General features: G+C 42.5%; 1 long non-coding RNA gene across 1 annotated transcript; it reads right to left on the minus strand.

The window, feature by feature from the left end:
* Nucleotides 1-977: 977 nt before the first annotated feature.
* Nucleotides 978-6,099, minus strand: LOC122157860. The gene is made up of 3 exons (XR_006168036.1): nt 6,021-6,099; nt 3,056-3,219; nt 978-2,972 (listed from the first exon to the last, which is right to left on the minus strand). It is a non-coding gene; the product is annotated as an uncharacterized LOC122157860 (long non-coding RNA).
* Between the last annotated feature and the right edge of the window lie 3,258 nt (nt 6,100-9,357).

Genomic DNA, 9,357 nt, shown 5'->3' on the forward strand with positions numbered 1-9,357 from the left:
AGCACCCTCCGCTGGTCTCTGCCGTAAATGCAGCAAACGAGCCGGTGGGAGCCGCTGCTAGACCTGTTCTATTACTTTTAGAGAAAGAGAGCTTTTTACTCAGCACACCGATCGAGCAGTCCCTCTGTGCGTGGTCTGCAGCTGCCTCCAGTCGCTACAGACGTGGGTTTTGTCAAAAGCAAGAGCAGCGATGTGATCGGTCAAGCACAGAACAAGCACAGAGCTAGAAAGTTATTAAGTAGTATCAACTCTGCTCCATACTTGAAGAGGGTACATCCCCCAGAAAGTCGAATGCTAAATAGCACTTAGAGTAACAACTTTATTTAGAAGCTTGCAATAACCTATTTAACTTTTCCTCATCATCATCACTTTTCCTTCCTCGGGATTTCAGGCCTTTTGATATACATAAAATTCCAATAAAAATAAGACAACCTAAGCAACTGCTCTCCTTGCTGTGCATAAGGAAGACAGGCTTAAGAGTTAACTTTAGTGTTCTTTCATTTGACCCGAAAGTAAACAGCAACTCGCTGTGCTTAGCCACATCCAGCACACACCATCTTGTTTCTTCTTTGAATATCAACCTAAATTACTGAAAATTATTAAAAACTCATTTTGCACAGCTATGGAAAATCTTCAGTCACATGGACATATAGAATAAAAAAAAAAGAAGGGTGAAGATATGGGGGGGAAAAAAGCATGAAAAAGCTCCAGAAAGCTTTGAAGCTCTGTGATTTTTCAGGAGAATCGTGTATTGGTAGAGAACAGCCCAAGCTGCCATATGTGCCCAGGTTTGGAGGAAAAAAAAAAAAAAAAAGTAGTAGCTAAAAATGTAGCTCACTAAAGTAACTTAAATTTTAACTTGGTCAGTTATCCCCCCCAGTGAGGATATCTTTAATGAATTTCTCTCAGTCTGACTATGAGATGACACACATCTCAGAATATTCCATACACATTAATCAGACTCAAATTCAGCTGCTTGGTTTCATGCATTAAGGTATTTTGAAACTGTGTATGTTTTTACATTCATTACTCAAATGAATATTATATTTACTTAATATTTACTTTATTTTTTTAAATCTGAGCCATCAAGATGTGAAAAATAAAAGGCAGCTGTTCCAATGAAACATCCTCTGCATGGCAGAGTTCAGAGGAAACACAGCTACATACAGAAGCACATCTCTTAAAATGTTTTAACAGCAAAAATGATTGAGGTCTTTTTAGGACACATTGTCTGTTCCATAAGAGGATTGGAAATCTGCCATTATATTACTGGATTTTGCTCCAAAATAAACTAAAGCCAGCACAGCTGGAGGTGACAGAAGCATGTCCAGGGTAAATACCTACTCCTTGCCCTCCTTCCCAGCTGTTAAAGCATTCTGGCCCTGCTGCTTTCACAGCATGTAGTACTGGACTGCTTCTACCCTCTCTTCTCAGCAAAGCTCCTCAGCTCTCCTCATCCTCTGCATACTGAAATCCCCCAGATGATGCTCAGGCCGAGAATCCCAAATATCCTGTAGTCACAAAGACCTCAGGTGCTCTTATACAAACCCCTATTTTTACAACCTATGCTTCTCTTATATCTCGTACCCTACTAACAACCATATCACTTCCCAACAGCCTGGTTCCTCCCAGAACACTTGCGGTACTCCCCGCTCTCATTGCTGAACGAAGCAAGGATCCTGTGGGCAAAGAGGTGCTGAAGGTAACACTGAAAAGCACTTGCAAAGGGTGCAAGCTTCCATTGACAACCTTAATTCCACCATCCCCTAAGTTTTAAGGAGTTAAATTAGTAAAATTATTATTACTTTGTAAAGATGCATAATTAATATAACAAACGTATGAATACAGGTTTATGAAAAGAAGCAAAAAAATGCAAAGGTTTTGGTACGTTGGAATCTTCAAACAACTATGAGAATTATACAGACAGCTCCCCAAAGCTTAGAGATCTTCACGGGACTTCCTTTCTTCAAGCAGAAATTTTCTTTAATGTAGTTCCTACAATAGCATCTGAGGCTCTTCTTCTTCAAACTCCCCTTCTCTCTTTCTTTCAGTATTCCATTTCTGTTGGGTACTTTTTTTTTTTTTCATGCTTCTACAGTTCCCTGCTCTGATCCACCCACTAGCCAAATTTTCCAGCTGGGCCATCTCAAGTCTAATTCATTCAAAGTTCTGTCATGGTATAAACAAACATAAATAGCATGCACAGTCATTGAGCAAGGAGCAATCCTCTTTTCTTCTACTTTGTTAGGAGCAGCATTAGCTCTATTTGGAAACACGATATATTCTTGGCACTCTTCCCCCAACAAAAGCAACACTTTGTTAAACCTGCTCCCATCAACTTTATTTGTCATATATTTTGATGATTTCAGGGCAGATTTCAATTTCTGCCACCGAGTCAAAGGCAGTGAACAAATTAATTGCTTTAGAGGTGCACAGAGCAAAGAATGGGGGGCAATCCTGGTGACTGCTTTGCAACAGAACCGGCTTGGAAGGGCTGCTAGTTGGGACAGGAACCCACCTGTCTGCACACAACTCGAGGCAGAAGCCTGCAACTGCTTCTGCATCTCTTCCAGGGGAGCTTTACGGAGAAAGCAGGCATCTCCAAAGTCAGTACAAAAAAAGAAAGCCAAACAAAACCAAACAGATGTTGTTAGGACACACTGAGACGGAGGGAGGAAAAAGAAGCTGTGACCTGTCTCACTCTAGTCACTCCTTCTGAGGCGATGAGCAGAAGCAAGCCCACTGCTTCTCTGGGCCCAGGGCTCCTACTCAACCCCGTTGCCCGTACACGTGGATAACCCTAATGGCACCAACTGCCCTCGGGGCCGCATTACGCCCCCCGCGCTCCCCAGGTGCGTCCTCGTCAGACACAGCCCGGTCCTCCGTCGCTAGGGGGCGCTGTGGTGCCGCAGCGCTGGCGGCCCGCTGAGCTGGCGTCGACATTTTGGGGCGCTGCTGGAGGGAGAGGTTTCCTGCGTGAACGTCATGGAAGAGTGAATGGCAACGGGCCCTGCAAGTCAGCCGGCAGCAGGAGGGTAACAGCACAAGCACGTACCTATTAGCGTGCGATACTGCATTCAGAGGATGCACGCACGTGAAGCGAGGAGGGTGCTGTCAGCCAAATCTTTGTTAGATGCTGAACGCACAGCAGCTGTGAACTTCGGTTTGCTCCCTGGTTTCAGTCCTGGAGTTGCATGCTTCTCAGCTCCTTACAGATGCCTTATGTACAGATTCGTTAGTAAACAAAGAAGCCTCATCCTGCAGAAACTCACTCCTGAGCAGTAGGTTTGACCAATAGTCCAACAGTTCTCTACCCTCTGCAGAGCTACAGCACATTGGAATTCCAGGCTCCATCATCTGCTGCCAGCCAATCTGGTTACCATTTTCTGGCCCCTTGGGCCCCCCGCCCCGTTTTTTTTTTTTAATATCCCAGAATGGCCATGCTGAAGTTCTGTAGGCCTCTCACCACCAACAACAAAAGAAGTGTCTTGATGACTATTCCAAGGGCAATTCTACTGCTGAAAAGTTTCTCCAGTGCCAATCCAGAGGGCTCCCTTGTCAAAAACAGCCTCCAAAGGCAGAGGAAACATGAGGCTGCTCCCTAGCATTGCACAGCTCTCTGAGCTCACCTGGCTGTTAGCACTCCTCAGAGCAGCTTTAGGATACTGAGGTTAAAAGAATACAAAACCCTTTAGGCAATAATTGTAGAAGCAGTGAGCAAGATTCAGGTCCTTTTCTTCCAGAGTTGATATCCAGCTGTCTGAACTGGCAAATAATCCGGGCTGAAACAGATAATTTCTAACATGTGGGACTTTGTTAACTGGGAAACAGATGCTTCATATTGTCTAATTATTAGAAATCAAGGGAAGAAAATAAATAGATTTTCTTTGTTGGTTGTAACTAAAAAACATCCTTGCTTATATAGGCTTTTCTTTTTTAAAGGCTTTTATGAAGAGAAGATGTTCTCTGCCAGGATGTGTTGTAGGTTATAGGAAATGCCAGACAGAAGAGTAAGCAATCCTTAGCACTGCTCTATCTCCCCTTTTTTTCAGGCCACATCTGTCCTCTCTTTTCTAGTCACCTCATACCCAGCTAACTGAAATATCTAAGGGAATTCCCACTGCAGAGAAGTACCTAGTTTCTGTAGTTCCTCTTTTAGGTGTCTTTCCTACTGGGGGGAGGGGAGATTGCAAAGAATGGATAAACCCTAAAGCAGAGGAAGTGCTGAAGGCTAGCAGAGGGGAGGATGTATATACTACTTCAGCTGTTGAGGATTTAATGCCTCTGAGTTACAGAAGCATTCAGGAAACCGAAGGCTGGGAAGAACTATTTAAACAGTAAAAAGGAAGAAATCTTTTTCAGGGCTTTTTAGTCTTACATCTACAGAACGTTGAGATTTCTGTTAATCTGCAAGGAACATACAGCACGGACAGAAATTTCAGAGTTTAAGACTTCTTACTGATATGGAATGAAGAATTCATCTGTGAGATTGAGTTTGCTCTTATTGCATGTTGTGCAATGGGGAATTCTGCAGAAGAGACCAAAATAAGTTTAAAATCAGCTAATAGAGGCTAAAGTCCAACATAGAACAAAGGCTTGAAAGTTCCAATGCACCTATAATGGAATCTGTCCCTTTCTAGTTTCCACTAGTTGAATAACATGTTTAATTCTCCTAGAAGTTTGTTTCTCTGGTCTAGTACCAAATGAAGTTATCAAACCACATATTTCTTGCTTTAGAGCTACTTTAATTACTCTGATTAGTATGTAAGGGTGAGGTCCTGCACTTGGTGCATAGGCATTATTTCATTGGAAGCCAGTCAAAGTGTTGGCTGCCTTAAGGATTAGAACCCCACATTTGTACTGTTGTACGCCACTGTATGACCTAAATGAGATTAGAATAATAAATCCTGATTTATTATAGGGCTTTATTTAGGTACATTTTGAGTACAAGGGTCTGTGTCAGGATTAATTATGAAATGCAGCGTGCCCCAGCACTGAGAAAGCTTAACAACACAAGGACATTTTTTCCCTTGAGAGCACTAGTTCCCAGCCTTCTGTCTGGCTTTCATCAGCATCGCTAAGTGTTGAATGGCCCAGAGATGCTGGATCCCAAAGATGGTGACGTAGTCTGTGACTTGGAGATAAGCCCACAGTGAGTGAAGGATGGAAGAATCCCATTGGCAGCCTGAGTAATCATTCTCTGCAATGCAGTAGCACTCAAAAAGCATCCAATAAGGTTTTCAGAAGTCAGAAATAAATGAGAAGTTACTGTTTCAGGATTTATGTACTGTGTTTGAGCAGACACTAGTTGAGGTACCTACCCAGTAGTTAAGACAGGTTCCCTCACCTTTTGCAAAGGAAAGTCCCTTCTTCTCAGTTTTGTAGCCCCCAGCTCTCATCAGGAAGCCTGATACCTTATCATACAGCACACCAAATTACAGTGGCCTCAGTATTTGACGCAGAAGGTGCGTGCTTGCACAACAGTTAAATTCATCCAGCTTAATAGCCATACTACTACAGGCTTAAGAGGAATTTGCCCTTCCAAGTAGTAATTTAACCAGAACAGGAAGGAGGTGGAAATTAAAGTTAATGAACTTCAAGGGTATGGGATACAAACTGAAGAACGAAGGTTTAAGTGCTGCAGTAAATCCATGTGCATTCAATCAACATGAATTACACAGTATCTTTACTTTTCTCTAAATCCTAGTACTCCCAGTCTCAGTCAGCTGGCTGACCAACCCATCTACAGCAGATTTCTATTCCACTTGCTCAAAGATTCTTTACTCTGTTCTCAAAATTTAAACCACGGGAATCAGGTACTGGAAGAAATACAATCTGAGAAATCAAGAAGCCTCAAAAGGATGAAAAGCCTCCCAGTGCAGCTGAGAAAAAATTCTCTGGGTTACCACATGCTACAATTGGAAAGATCAACGCAGTTGATGTGGCAATACATGAAGTGTAAAAACAAAGCAATCAGAGAGAATGGAAAGGTGTTACAAAGAAAAACTAAAGGCGCTCACCTGTCACCAAAGATCAAGGCTAACAGAGAAAACTCCACACAGGAGGAATCTCCAACCAGAGATCCTTCCCTAGTGGCAGTCAGCCCTTAAATGAGCTCTAAGAGAGGTGCAGCCAGGCTCCACCCGTTCTGATCACAGAGCTGAATTGCCTTCACCTGCGCTCCCAGGGCTGACCTGGTCCTTTCCCCAGTGATTCAGGCCATGACTCGACGGTTCCACACACCACAGTATAGAATCAAATATGAAGATGGTTCAGGGTCTAACAAAATGTTGAATTACTTTTTTTTCTTCACTTCCTAGAAGTGCTCATTTCTGCCAAACCCCTTCTAAAAGGCTTTTAAATTCTACACGCAACATGGTGGGATGCATGGTAGCACACAATGATTCACTCACAGTCTTACCAGCAAGTTCATTAAGTCCAAGTGACATTAAAGACAAGAGCCTTAGACCTCTGCACAGGAGCAGAGCAACACTTCAACTTGCAGAATCCAGATGCTTTGTTATATACTTTTGATCATTTCAAGTCAAATGGCAGCGTGACAGACTGGCTTATCAACCTTTTGAACCCTCAAGCTCCACTCAGGTTTATTCGTTTGGACAGTGACCCTTAGAAAGAAAACAGTAATGCAAACAGATCCTTTGGAATTGCCTAACATCCCTCAACAGCTGGCTGAGCTTTTAAAGGGCTGGAAGGCTGCATGAGTAGGCCTATGAAGAAGTTTCTTGTAATGTTACAAAGCAGTTTCTCAATGAAGTTTGGATCAACTGTCAGCAAGAACATAAGGCTGTGACACTGTGCGACCACTGCTCTTTGCAGGAGTCCCTTGACAACTCCTGGCTGGGAGCAGCAGCTGTCTTTATCCATTTACAACATGCTGCTCCTGGATTGTGAGTGGGCAATCATCTCTACAGGGGCACTAATTGAAACCAGCGCTTTGTTGACTGGAAACATCTTCCAGCTTCTCTGTACATTTTATAGTATGTTTCAGACACGTGTGTGATTTTGAACATCCTGGTGTTTTGCTGATGGCGTGTTATGGAAGCCTCTACCTTCATTTAGCAAGTTAGAGTCTTATGGCACAAGCTGTTGTTCTAAGTCTCTGCTAAAAAGCTGTAGAGGGCTCATCACCACCATAGCAATGTTAGCCACAAGTATAGTCAGAATGTTTGTGCTGAGAGCAGGGTGGTGTGTAACCTGCTGAATTTATTGTCACTGAAGTCTGGCCCCAGACAGAATGTGTGTGTGCTGGGGTTGCAGAGATGGATGGATGCTTGTGGCAGCCTATCAGCAGAACTGGGAAAGGCTAGGAAGAAGCTTTCCTTTTTTTCTAGAAGGAAGTATGTATCAATGTAGGGGAGACCTTTTTCTGGTCTGGGAGACAGAACCTTTCCAGCATGTAGCAAAATAACTTTTTTATTTTTTTGTACTTTGTCTGTTGTACCTGTTGTCTAAACTCCTGTTCAGGCTCTATCTTCCCCATCTCTGGCTAATGAGTACAGATAGCTTGCTTCAGTAACAGCTTTGCTTCCTGTGATCTAGACTGAGTCAGTTTTTTTTTTTTTTTTTTTTTTTTTTTTTTAATCTGGGCAATATGCAGGATCTAGGAGCAAGTGCTAATTTAAAACAAAGCCCAAGTTTATTTATGTTGAAGTTATAAAATTCTCGTTCCATGCAAGCTGAGACATATCTGTATATGTACATGATTCTCAGTGTTTTGATACTTCATATCCTCACTCCTCTTTCCTGTCACTCACTGTGCGCTCTGTGTGTTCTGTACTTTGTCCAGCCTACACAGCCACCTGGTGCTGTGAATCCCACTTCTTCCAGGGGCTGCTCATCCAGGATTCCCAGTGCTGACTCCTCCTGGTAAGGGTCTTCAAATCTTACCTAGGCGCCTTAGTAGAAATGACCTAGTTGACAGAAAGAGTGAGAACCTGCAAACCCCTTCCTGTCAACAAGAGCTGACTTTGCTTGGTACCTTTAAAATCGAGCCACTTATATTTCAGTACATAAGCATGGGTTTTGGGACATAGTCTTAAGTGTTAGGTGTGGATGTTTTTAGGGGAGGATGAGCTTCAATGGAAGATCTTTTTAAGGCATTATCCAAACTTACATACACTGTAATTATATTAATAAGCACAGTTATAATACTTGTCTTTTTCAACAAAACAGTACTACTGAACTCCTTTTATGGCAAGGCATTAATAATTTGTGTAATTATCATAGTTATTGCCCTGTGCCAGTATCAGCATCTCCATGCTTTGTACTGAACATTGTATTAGGCTTTCCTGCACGAGGAACTCCTTGCTAAAGGAATCTGTTCTCACTGCTCACTAGAAAGGCCAGGTCCTCCCCAGCGATTGTTCTAGGTACTTCTCATAAGCAGCTTGCTATAAATGGTGGAACAGAACATGACAGTGCTCCTATCGTATAGCTAACATCTATCTCAAAAAAAAGAAACCACCTTGTTATTCAGTGATATATGTGATCTAGAGATACATTAAGTGTTTCCATCGTTCTGCAAATATCTAAACCACCAAGTTTCAGTTCTCGCTTCTCACCCCCATGAGTCAAAGCCAGCAGACTGCCATAGCACCTATTCATGTATAGATTTAATCCCAGGGGCACGTCTGCACACTTGCAAGAAGGAGTGTCCGGTCAGCTGTTGCCACAGTGATAGCACACACAAGCAGCAACCAAGAAGAAGAGAACCTGTAGCTGCATGTACGCTTTGGTGAATTTGGATGTTTAAGGGGATTATTTCTTCCTGCATGCAATGTATTTGGAAGCCTTGATGTGCCTTTTCTTCCATTCTAGTGAGAAGTCTTGTGTTAGAAGGAAAAAAAAAACAGTAAATGTGTTAGGTTTGTTATGCAAAATTTTGTTATAAATGCAAAGGTATCTGCAATGCAGAGCTGAAATGCTTATTACAATGGTTTTAATTTTGTGAGTAGGTGAAGGTGCTTAAAATTGTTCCTGCTGAAGCACGGCTAAATAAAGTACTTGTTAAATGTGGAACAGGACAAAAAAATCATACAAAGATCCAACGTGGCTGCCACTGGGGAAATGTTAGATACCTACCTGCTTCTTACAGAAAATAGAACATGGCTTAAATAATTTAAAATCCAGAATTTTTTCCAGAGGGAAAAAAAAAAGGCAGCTGTAAACCATTTCAGGGCTGCTGCATTTCTTTGTTTCTTAAGGATGGTGGGGATCCGTGCACAAACATCAGCGAAGGGCAGCGTTCGGAGCTGTTCCCTGCCAATTGCTGACAAAGGCAGTCCTAATGAATCATTCTGAATTGTGATCATGTGCTACCAGCCCACAGCGAGCTGC

This window comes from Centrocercus urophasianus, unplaced genomic scaffold (genome assembly GCF_019232065.1).
Source record: "Centrocercus urophasianus isolate 14NV4802_14NV808 unplaced genomic scaffold, USGS_Curo_1.0 seq_10, whole genome shotgun sequence".
Classification (NCBI taxonomy): domain Eukaryota; kingdom Metazoa; phylum Chordata; class Aves; order Galliformes; family Phasianidae; genus Centrocercus; species Centrocercus urophasianus.